At 41.1% G+C, this 11,260-nt stretch overlaps 1 pseudogene; it reads right to left on the bottom strand.

Moving 5' to 3' along the window:
- Positions 1-2,043: 2,043 nt before the first annotated feature.
- LOC125295605 lies at positions 2,044-9,048 on the bottom strand (annotated as a pseudogene).
- Positions 9,049-11,260: the final 2,212 nt, after the last annotated feature.

Below are 11,260 nucleotides of genomic sequence, written 5' to 3'. Positions count from 1 at the left end.
CGATCGGACAAAATTTGTGACCTGTGAAGAATTAGTTTCACTTTCACTAAAATCCAAAATGGTGGAAAATCCATCATGGCGGAAAATGACGTCATAGGGAACTCTGCTTGGTCCAAGGATTCCAACGATACCTCATTTCTGACAATTGGGCCTACGGGTCAAAAGTTACGTACGTGAACGCACGTCCAACTTTGGCCTGTTGGTGGCGCTAGAGCCCTCAAGGTGTCGGCATTAAACTTGGTGTAATTAATCATTGGACTGTCCCCAATCAGTGTGCCAAATTTCACAACTTTTTACCAGACGGTTTTATGGGCTGCCATAGACTTCAATGGCAGAGGAAAGATGTTAAATAAGAAGAAGAAGAAATCATAGAAACACAATGGGTGCCTTCGCAGCTTCGCTGCTTGGCCCCCAATTATTTCCGGTGATTGTAGCCAAGGATTTACAAGGCTATGCTCTTACCTTTAACCTGATGTTGATTACCTGTAGCAAATAAAAAAAAGAACTTGACAAAGACTGGGGGGGGTCAGCTCCACCGCCCTTCACTGTTTCAGAGGAGCTGGTCCTTGCTAACAATGAAGGGCTGCTGATGATGGCAGGGGTGGAAGGGGGCACGTTGCGTGTAAATTTCATTTGTGTAATTCACAGTAAGGTATGAACATTGTATTAGTGGAGCCGCCGACAGTGGATGTATTCACTCTCCAAACAGAGGTAGCCTAACTGTCAGAGAAAAGTGGCATGTATTCTCCTAAATGTTGCTAGAATTTCGGAAATAATTGGCTCTAATATGTTCCCCTGATTCTTCAAGGACAGGGACGATGAGGAGACACTGTCGGCCTGTGAGTCCAGGGTGACTATGGAGGTGATTCCTCTTAACAAGTCTCACACCGATAACATGACTTGCAGAATACAAAATGCCTATTATGTCACTGACATAGCTGTTGGTTGTGTAAGGGGTAATGGGCGACACGACACTCGACTATCCAAGGTGGATAATGTTTGTCAAAGGTGGTGCCTTTGCCCCTTAAAGAGCAATCCCAATGGGAAACTCAACCGGGCAGTGCTGTAATGTAGCCTAACTGTTTCACATGACTCTTCCTTTTGATCATTTATTCTACAGAGGGGTGAGACGATAGATGAGCCCCCCACAAGACCTTCTCGTGGGATTGACAAGGTTTTGATCTAGGTTATTCCTTTTGTAAGGTGTGCCACAAGGCTTTGACCAGTGAATTATTATTTTAACCCATAATTTCTATAGGTCGGAACAGACACTGTAAGGGCGCTGTATAAGCGCAAGCTTGAGCTGGACAATGACAAGAAACTCCTGGAGATCAAGAAGCTCAAGTTAGAAATTCAGCTCCTCGAGAGGGTAGGCTATGATGTTCAGGACCTAGATTGACTTTGGTTGAGCCAGACTGACCCTAATGTTATTTTTTCTAGACTGCTCAGCAAATGTTCTTTTTCTACATTCTACAGCTTAATAAAGAACAAATGTATGAACAAATGTATTTCTCTATATATTGTATTTCTTCAACACACAAAACAAAGGAAAGAAAGCAACGAAAAAGCACTAATTCCTTCCCTGAGGACACCTAAATTATATTGAACATTCACCTATACAAATGAAATCAAAAATCTATCTGTTGGGGTCAGATGACGTCTGTGTTATGCACCTGTGGTTGCTCACGATAATTGGGTCACGTGGTGTTGGTGGCGGCAAGGTTCATAATATTACCTGCTAGGTGTTTTTGTGAATGAACAGAGAGGGGGTGATGGGGGAAGCCTTACTTTTTGCTGATCGCATTTTGATGACTGTTGAATGGAATAAGCTGTTGTGGAATACATGAAACTTGTGGATTTTAAGAACTGGATTTATTGACGTTCATGAACTGATACTGAGCTGTGTTGGATATTCTGGAGATGACTGTTTTCTACAATAAAGGAACTTAACTTTATCGCTACTGTAAGTTATTGAACAGCGCGTCGGGCAAGTTAGTCTCCCCTACTCAGCCTCTCGGCGACCAAAGTTTTGAGTCGCCCACACTATCCAAAAAACTGGTTGGTGATCGCCTGTCTGACGGCCACTCCTGTGGGATGGTCTACTGTGATGGGGTCCACAACGTCATCAGCCACCAATGGCACATGAGGGGTTCTCTCCTTCCTAATACTGGCAATGTTATGAAGCACCACACATGCAGTAATGATCTGGCTGGCTCTTTCTGGCTTCACCCTCAGACCCCGGAGGCAGGGACTTGATTATTCCGAATGTCATTTCAATCCTCACCCTGCATGTGCTGAGGGCCCTGTTGAAGCGGCCCTCTGACCGACTCTGTGGGTCACTGTACGGAGTCATCAGGAACCGCATACAGGCATACCCTGTCCCCTACGAGTAATCCATCGTAACGGCCTATTAAAGGGGGAGAACACGGTGTGGTTAATGCGTTACTCCACATTTAGAGTTAGTGTTCTTGTGTAATTGGCACACCTTGCTGGAACTGACGGCAAAGACTAGACTCCCGGAAAATACGCGGGCCATTTGGCGTCCACACTGGTTACCATCAGCTGATGGTCACAAGTCATCTGCAAATGGCATTTCTTTTACATAGTCTGGATATTATGAAGCGCCAGTACAACGTTAGTACCTGCATGCATTTGCTCATCCCACATGATCTAGCCTAATACTTGAGTTTGGGGAATCCTGGAAATGGATGAGAGAATAGAACGTTAAAAAAAACACGTGCTATATACACCACACTGGCCATACTTCCATGATTTTTAGCGAATAACTATACAATAATATGAACTATTCAAGCCCTACACATAAGTACAGTACATAGGCCTAATGCTTGAGGAAAGAACTCCGCACGCACACATTCAAGACTGACGCTCTACCGCTACACATTTAGTGGTTTTGTATCACCTGAAAGTTGATAGAATCCTTCCTTCACGGTTTGATAGGGCAAAAAGCCAGGAAACGCCACGAACACGTCTAATAATTTATTGAGTGCAGCTACAACCTTTTGAATTGCACGGCACACCGTGTTTTTGCTTAGATTTTCCGCATCACCAACTGCATGTAAATATGTTGCTGTGGCAAAAAAACGCAGTTAAACACAGACACACTGCGCAACAGTAAGTGCACAGCTTCTTTTTGTGGCATTACCTACATAAGGTCCAACAAGAGCGATCAAATAGCGAATACCCTCTGATGAGAACCTGTATCTGTCATAAAGAATATCCTCAGGCAATGCTTAAAGATCGGATCTGTCCCGAAACACCCTCTGTCTCCGGAGGGACCCTTGAACGATGCGTGCACCGAGATCCACGGGAATACCTACGAATGGTGACGCCATTGTCAGAGGAGGGGCTAGGGAGCTGCGCTTAGTGCTTTAAGTAGCCAATCTAACCCGGAATCTTAGCTGATAACCTGCTCCTGAGGTTTGGTTGACAGCATAAGATACCATGGTGATACAGCGACGCTAAAACTGAACCACTTTCGTGTCACAGCATACCCTGGCTTTGAGCGCAACATACCTCGCTAACCCACTAATCGAGGTTCGTAGTACACTCCACTGAAATTGTGTTCGTATGTTTGTGTTGACATCGACAGGAACTTTTTTCTTTGGATTAGGCTACACAGAAGGCATCTGAAAAAATATTTGTTTTCGTTGATCTCGAATCTCTGAAGTGATGTAGCCTACGTTTGAAGGTATGGCCATGGTCTAACATGTTCATGCTCTTCAACGGATCTTGGGTTCTCTGCCATTCTGTCTTTTCCCTCCAGTGTGTGTGTGTGTGTGTGTGTGTGTCGCTGTCTATGATGTGTCGTCACCGTGAACATTAATCTGTATTGGTGCATTCATGGCACTTGGGAATGAAAGGACCACCCCCATGGCTAATTTGTTTTTCCCACAGAAAGTGTTCATATGCTTTGCCGTCGGAATGTGTGACAAACACGGATGCCACACAAAGGTTAAAACATACACTCACTAATCCTAAATAAACAACTGTATTTGCTTAAAATATAGTGCAAGACGCTTGAAAGAAAGATATGCAGCTTTCAAGTGACAAAAACAGCAAATTCCCAAGTTCACATTAAAACTGTTGGACATGAAAGGCCACATGGACTTCAAATTAACTACAACGTAACAACAAAAGTTATGACGAGCCCCTAAATGGGCAACTCTGTTAGTAAAATCTAACCCCAGTTTCCGACCTCTGACTCACACATTACGTGACGAAAATGATACGGAATGATGATGTTTTCATCATCATTGGGAAAAAGGTTTTTCCGAAGCCCATGAACGCTAGGTAGCTTATACCTACACATGCGCTTGTACCCGGCGTGTTGTCGTCGACACAGAAACATCCTGTTTTCCTAATTTAGCCTATGTGTTTGATGGCTGCAGGGAAATGCTGTTATGTGTGAAATGTCAGAAATGTACAGGAGAAATTAGCTTTCGATGAGGGTAATAGTTGGCCTACATGCAAAGTAAAATTAGTGTGTGTGCACGAAGTAGGCTTTGTGTGTGTGTGTGTGCAAGACAAATGGTGTATGTGCGAAGTAAATGTAATATGTGTGTGAGTTTTTGACGTGGATGTGCAAGACAGAATTGTTTTATGTGCAAGCTTTTCATTGGCATGTGAAAGAAACCGTAGTGTATGTGCAAGAAAAAGTTGTGTGCGCGCAAGCATTTCATGTACATATGCAAGTAAAAGTAGTGCATGTATAAGAATTTAGTGCATATATGTGACCTATTTAACATGGACTGTTAACACTCAATATGTTCTGAAGAAGTCCAGACAACGACTGTACTTCCTTCGTCAGCTAAGGAAATTCAAAGTTTCTACATCCATCATGAAGGCCTTCTACACTTCAGCGGTTGAGAGTGTTCTAACTGGTAGCATCATCACCTGGTATTGGAACTCCACAGTTAGAGATTGTAGTACTCTGCAGAGAGTAGTGCGCTCAGCTGAACGTACTATAAGAACTCAACTCCCTGCTCTACAAGATATCTATTCCAAAAGAGTACTCCTAAGAGCCCAAAAGATTCTGAAGGACTCTTCTCATCCTAACAATGGATTATTACTACCGCTGAAATCAAGAAGACGCCTATGTAGTCACAAAGCCAGAACTGAGAGACTCAGGAGAAGTTTTTATCCCCAGGCCATCTGAACTCTGAACTCACACTATACTGACTTTGCACACATTCACTCCTCAGCACTCTCAAACATTTCCCAACTCTGAACTCACACTATACTGACTTTGCACTCATTCACTCCTCAGCACTCATGACCCCCACACACACACACACACACCTACATGACTTTTAGCACTTTTACATCCCTCTCCCTATGCTACAGACCTTTTATTTATTTTCTTATTTCATCACACGTCAAAACACACACACACACACACATACACACACACACACACACACACACATATCTGACTTTCTCCAACTTTTGCACATCTCCATAGAACTTTTTATTTATTATTTTTGATTTCTCCATCTATCTACCCATGTCCTTGATTGCCTAGCCTTTCTGTTCGGTTCGGTCACAAACTCGGCATTGGATTCGCTACCGCTCTAGTTTAAAGGTGTATCAGCGATGGTGGGGTAACGTCACTTCTGTTGACATTCAAACAGAACAGAGAGCTATAGCTCACTACTCCTTCCTCCCTCCCATGCAATTGAAACTCTCCTGAACGCGCATCTCGTCAGTTATTGGTTGGCCTACACAATTAAAACATCACATCCAGGGTCCGAGATGGGGAATAACGTGGAACAACAATGCAGAAATAATATTTTAACGTTATCATTTAGCTGACGTGATGGGGTAAGGTGGGACACTCTGATAGAAATAATTTTTACGGTTAAAATTAATCATTTAATTTCTAGACTAGTTTCAGTTAGCCATGTGGCCCCTTTTGGCTTTAAAACAAAGACACCCTCCCCTCTCCCAATGAAATGCTAATGTACTGGTTCTAAGGGCTATCAGATCCACAAGACAAAGGATGTTACCTTGATATAATGTATCCATGTGTTATGAAATGTAAATGTATTCATGTTTGGTATCATTGTAATAGTCTCAGTACAAGGATTGATTGTAAGGTCTTTGTAATAGTCTCAGTAAGGATTTGATTGTGAGAATGTTTGGAACATTCTATAAGTGATATTTCTGATATATAAGATATCTCTCCTCATGCTATTCAGATAGGTGTGAAGTAGGTGTGAGTAGGTGTGTCTGATGCCAAGTGGAGAACCAACCATGTTGGCTTGTTTTGGCGCCAAATTTCTTTCTTTGTTTAACCCATACAAAAGTGATTAAGACTAAGAACTAGAACATGGAGAACTGAAGAAGAGAGAGAGAGGTTGATCCAACACGAGGCCATGGCCTTTGTGCCATGGCCTCCAGACCATAGACCATTTTACCCTCTCTGCTAAACCTGATTCCTGAGTGTTCCTGAAGTTTGCCAGTCTAAGATTAATATTAAGTAATTATTCACCACAATTACTTTCAACTCCAAAGTGGAGAATGGCGGAAAAAGTTGGGGTACCACTGAGGTAAACACAGCATTGACCAAGGGCTAAACTTCGCATTAGCCTAATGAGTGAAAAGTTAATTGGCCTAAACAATATACCAAATTCTACCAAACCCAGCCTAGGCCTAGAAGTCTGACACACTCTGGTGGAATAACTTGTAGCCTATTTTGGTGTGGGAGGTCCTGATTCTTTAGTTCATCTTTTTAAAATAAAAATCAATGACAGAAGAATCAGATGTAGGCCTATGTGTAGACAGTCCATTGTTATGGATTTGTCATTTAAATAATAAATTAATTTTAATAAAAGAAAAAATATCTGATAACCAGTACAGATTATGTAGCTTTCCGGGGGGAGAGTTTGTGAGGACCTTGATCCAGACTACAACAGATTGGTTTGCACTCGTAAGGAGAGGAGCACTTGGCTAATAGCATAGCCTACTCCTTATGTGCTCAATGAGGTACAGTAAGTGGAAATTGAAAGCGGAAATCGAAACTGAAACTATATCAATGGTTGAGCTTCCCGGAGGTTCCTGGAGCTTATGTTTAGGCTAGGTTCTCTTTGCCTACGTCATGTAGTCATTCCATTGCCCACAAGGCCTAAAGCACCAATAATTGTGGCACGTGTGATTTTGTAAAGATTAGCCTAGGCCTAATAGTTTTTGAGGGATTTTTTTTCCCTTAAGAATTAGTTTCAGCTAAAAGTTTGTTGTCCTTTTTTTTTTTACCAGGTTGAATTTATTTTGGAATTTATTATTCAAGGTTGAATTTATTTTGCCGTTTTTATTTACAGCCTAGCTGAAGCTGCAGAGTCAAGCGCAAAGACGACGGTAGCAAGGAAAAAACTGATTGCGAGGCTCTGGGCCCTGCAAAGATTTGCGATTTCGACAATTTCTGCTGTCTGCAATGTTCCAACAAAGGATCCACATACGCTACATCAGAAACAACGAAACAACGTATATTTTCCATATTTATTTGATTTGGAAAGATAGTTTGAATAAATAGTATTTATGCATACATATAGGTGTGGTAAAAAAATAAATAAAAATACAGATGGCCTGTCAAAGCTATTTATCAAGTTACAATGCAAGTAAGTAGTAACACATATAGATGTAGGCCTATAGTTCAAAATATATTGTGTGCATTAATAAATAAATACATAGATACGTACATTAATAATAAATAGGTTAAATAAATTACACAGATTTTGGCCTATAAAAGGTAGTTGGAGCTCTGGAGAATAAATCTGAGTGTGGACAATATCTGTTGTCGAACCACCTCCCACGCACAAATACTGGATTCCTGAAAAGAACATAGTAATTAATTATTGATAATAGGCTATTATGCGACAAAGAAGATAATATTGCTGAACGGTTCCAGTCCTCACCTTCTCTGTCAAAATGTTTGCTATTTTGTCAAAGAACGTTTTCAGTACAGTATTTCTATCCTGGAAATCATTCAGGGACGAATGTGTTTTGCTCATAATCTGGTTAAGAAGAATTGTCAAATTCAGATTAAAGAAAACACTTAGAATTAGCTGTCTTTGTAATCACTGTTTTATCTGTTTCACTCACACATCTGCTCTCCTCAATCTGACGATAAATTAAACTCTGAAAATCCTCCAGGTTGTTGTTCCAGCTGGTCGGCATAGAGTCATTCGCAAACAAAGTGTCGATCAATTTGAGAGTTTCATAAGCCATCTTCTCTGCACCAGCATTCTGTAAAAAAGAGGAGACACGCGGGTATTTAGTTAGGCTACGGTATCCACTGCAGCCACACCAATTAGGCTACTTTTCAAGAATGTCACTCACATCTGCAGCCTCAGAGGTGTTAAATGCAGAGGATGGGAACGTAATCTGACGATAGTGATCAAGGCACTCCACAGGAAAGCGACCACCCTGCGAGATAAAGCGGAATGACATCGTCACTGCGTGATTGGCCCACTGAAAACATCAAAGCCTGGCTCATAGCCTACGCTTTAATTTACCACGCTGTCCAGAAGGCTGTAGGATTGGTCTACCAATCTTCTCTGTAGTCCGCATGTAGGCTTTATGGGTACTGCGTTGATATCAAAGTCAAAGTCAAAAGTCAAAGTCAGCTTTATTGTCAATTTCTTCACATGTTCCAGACATACAAAGAGATCGAAATTACGTTTCTCACTATCCCACGGTGAAGACAAGACATATTTTACCAATTTAAGTCCACAGTCAAACATAACATTCAAGTAAACAAAAAAGTAAGTAAATAAGTAAATAATGCGCGCAATAAGTAAATAATATGCGCAAAGCATAGAATGATTGTCAACCAGGAGCAGCTCTGAAGTGCCATTCTGTCTGTAGGTCAACGATGCTTCAACTGAAAAGGAGGAGCACACACACCATACCATTACACTGCATATTTCATAAAAGAAATAGCTTATTTTTTTATTCCGGTTGTAAGCATGACCATACCTGCTGGTTGTGTGGTTGTAGATCCAGTCGATCTTCTTGTGGTTTGTCTTCCATCTCCACCAATGTGGTTTTATAGAAAGATTCGAATAAGAAGTGAAAGAGGGAGGACACCGTTGATCAAACTTAAATCAGGGATTTTTTTTAGAAATCGCAGCTGGACATCCTGAGCATTTTCCATTTGGCGCTGTTGCGCCTTTTTTTTAACAGCAACTGCTGACTATCATAACTGCTCAAAGAATTAAATTATACGTAATTTATAAATGGTTTGTTTCAAAGTGTTTCTCAAGTGTTCTCTCGCTCTCTCTCTCTCTCTCTCTCTCTCCTTTCTCTCGGTAATACTTTATATGTTGTGTAAAATTGACGGCCCTGTCAAAAAGTTAGACTTTGTAAGTTATAGGCTACCTCTCCTAGATTTGCTACTTTATAGTTTTCTATTTCAATTGGTATTCCTTTGTTAAATAAACTGTGCATTGTCAACTCGTCTATAGACATCTTTAGCTATTTGTGATTCTGAACCTTTTTTTTTATTATTATTATTTCACTTGCCATAGGCCTAGTATTTATAGATGGTCTTTCTAATAGTGATCCCCTGCACTTCAGTCTGAGTCATGAAATGTCCTGAAGCTGACCTGAAATGTATGAATCCATGTATTTGAGTAGGTTATACAGAACGCTAGGCAGGCTGATACAAACTTGTACAGACAGATTGCATTCCATCTAAAAACGTCCTAAATCACAAGTTGCACCCAGCTGTTATATTCGAGGTAAACTAATTTATTTTTGCAGTCATTTGGCGTTTTGGTTCTTTGCCGCACCACCACCGTAGCCGCTGAGGAGGCCACAAAAGCGGAACAGTGACATTGGAGTTCGGAAACATCCTCTTGTGGTTTCCATCCTTCATGCATACCGAAGGCTCCTTATGATGCTCCTTGTTTTGGTATTGCTTGTAATTGTTGTTTCATTTGTGAAGTGACCTTGGGTGTATTGAAAGGTGTTTTATAAATAAAATGTATAATTATTTTATTTGTATTATTGAAATTAACATTTTATTCATACAAGCCAATGACAGACCTCAACAGAATCAATGTTAATGTCACATTCGTCAAATTATTTCACTTCTTCTTAAAGGTGTTAGCTATTGGACACTTTATGTAGCATTTTATGTATATTATTATTATATTCGACAGGAGCTGACGAAAACTAAAATACTAATTATTTGTAGAATTTTCGATTTATGTTAATAATAACAACTTAAATGTGCAATTGATGGTGTTTTTTCCCTGAAGAGTTTTTTTTTTCGGGATTTGTAATTTTCAAAAGTGAGTTTAATTAAGAAAAAAATATCTGAACCTAATGAATGGCATTCCTTTACAGACCATCTAACAGAAATCAATCATATTTATAATGAATCAGCTACCAATATTCATTGTAACAATTCCAGGACAGACAATAGTTTCTGGTAGAATGTCCATTATGTTATGATGAATGTGCAATTTGGGACAATCATGCACTATGGGGAGAATTCTCCCATGTGCGTAAGTGTGTCAAATAAGTCAAATAACTACACGCATTTCACTCTCCCCTTCAAATTCTCCCCTTGGCTTAAATCTGTCATTTACGCGTGATAGAAGGAATTACGCGTTTTAGGAGGAGCAACCCCCAAATCTGGGTGTTTCTAATACAACTCTTGCGCATAGACCTCTGAAGTTCGCCTACAAAAAAGCTGCCATCTGGTCTCTGGCAATTTTTCCTATCGGAAAATAACATGGGGATTTTAAATTATTGCACCTGTTAAACTCTTGCGGGGACCATTTGTTCGAACAGAACAGGAGGGTTAAACCTCGGTCACATTTGTTCGAACAGAACAGGAGGGTTAAACACATTACCAAACTGCAACACAGGAGGCTATAATTCGAGGTTCGGTCACAAACTCGGCATTGGATTCGCTACCGCTCTAGTTTAAAGGTTATATCAGCGATGGCGGGGTAACGTCACTTCTGTTGACATTCAAACAAAACAGAGAGCTATAGCTCGCTACTCCCTCCCCCTCGCTCCCATGCAATTGAAACATTGTGGCCCACTGGTTAGCACTCTGGACTTGTAAGTGGAGGGTTGCCGGTTCGAGCCCCGACCAGTGGGCCGCGGCTGAAGTGCCCTTGAGCAAGGCACCTAACCCCTTACTGCTCCCCGAGCGCTGCCATTGTAGCAGGCAGCTCACTGCGCCGGTGTTAGTGTGTGCTTCACCTCACTGTGTGCTGTTTGTGTT

The sequence above is a fragment of the Alosa alosa genome, chromosome 6 (genome assembly GCF_017589495.1).
Source record: "Alosa alosa isolate M-15738 ecotype Scorff River chromosome 6, AALO_Geno_1.1, whole genome shotgun sequence".
In the NCBI taxonomy this organism is placed as follows: domain Eukaryota; kingdom Metazoa; phylum Chordata; class Actinopteri; order Clupeiformes; family Clupeidae; genus Alosa; species Alosa alosa.
Note: the sequence above shows the minus strand (reverse complement) of the source record. Positions and strands in the feature narration are given on the sequence as shown.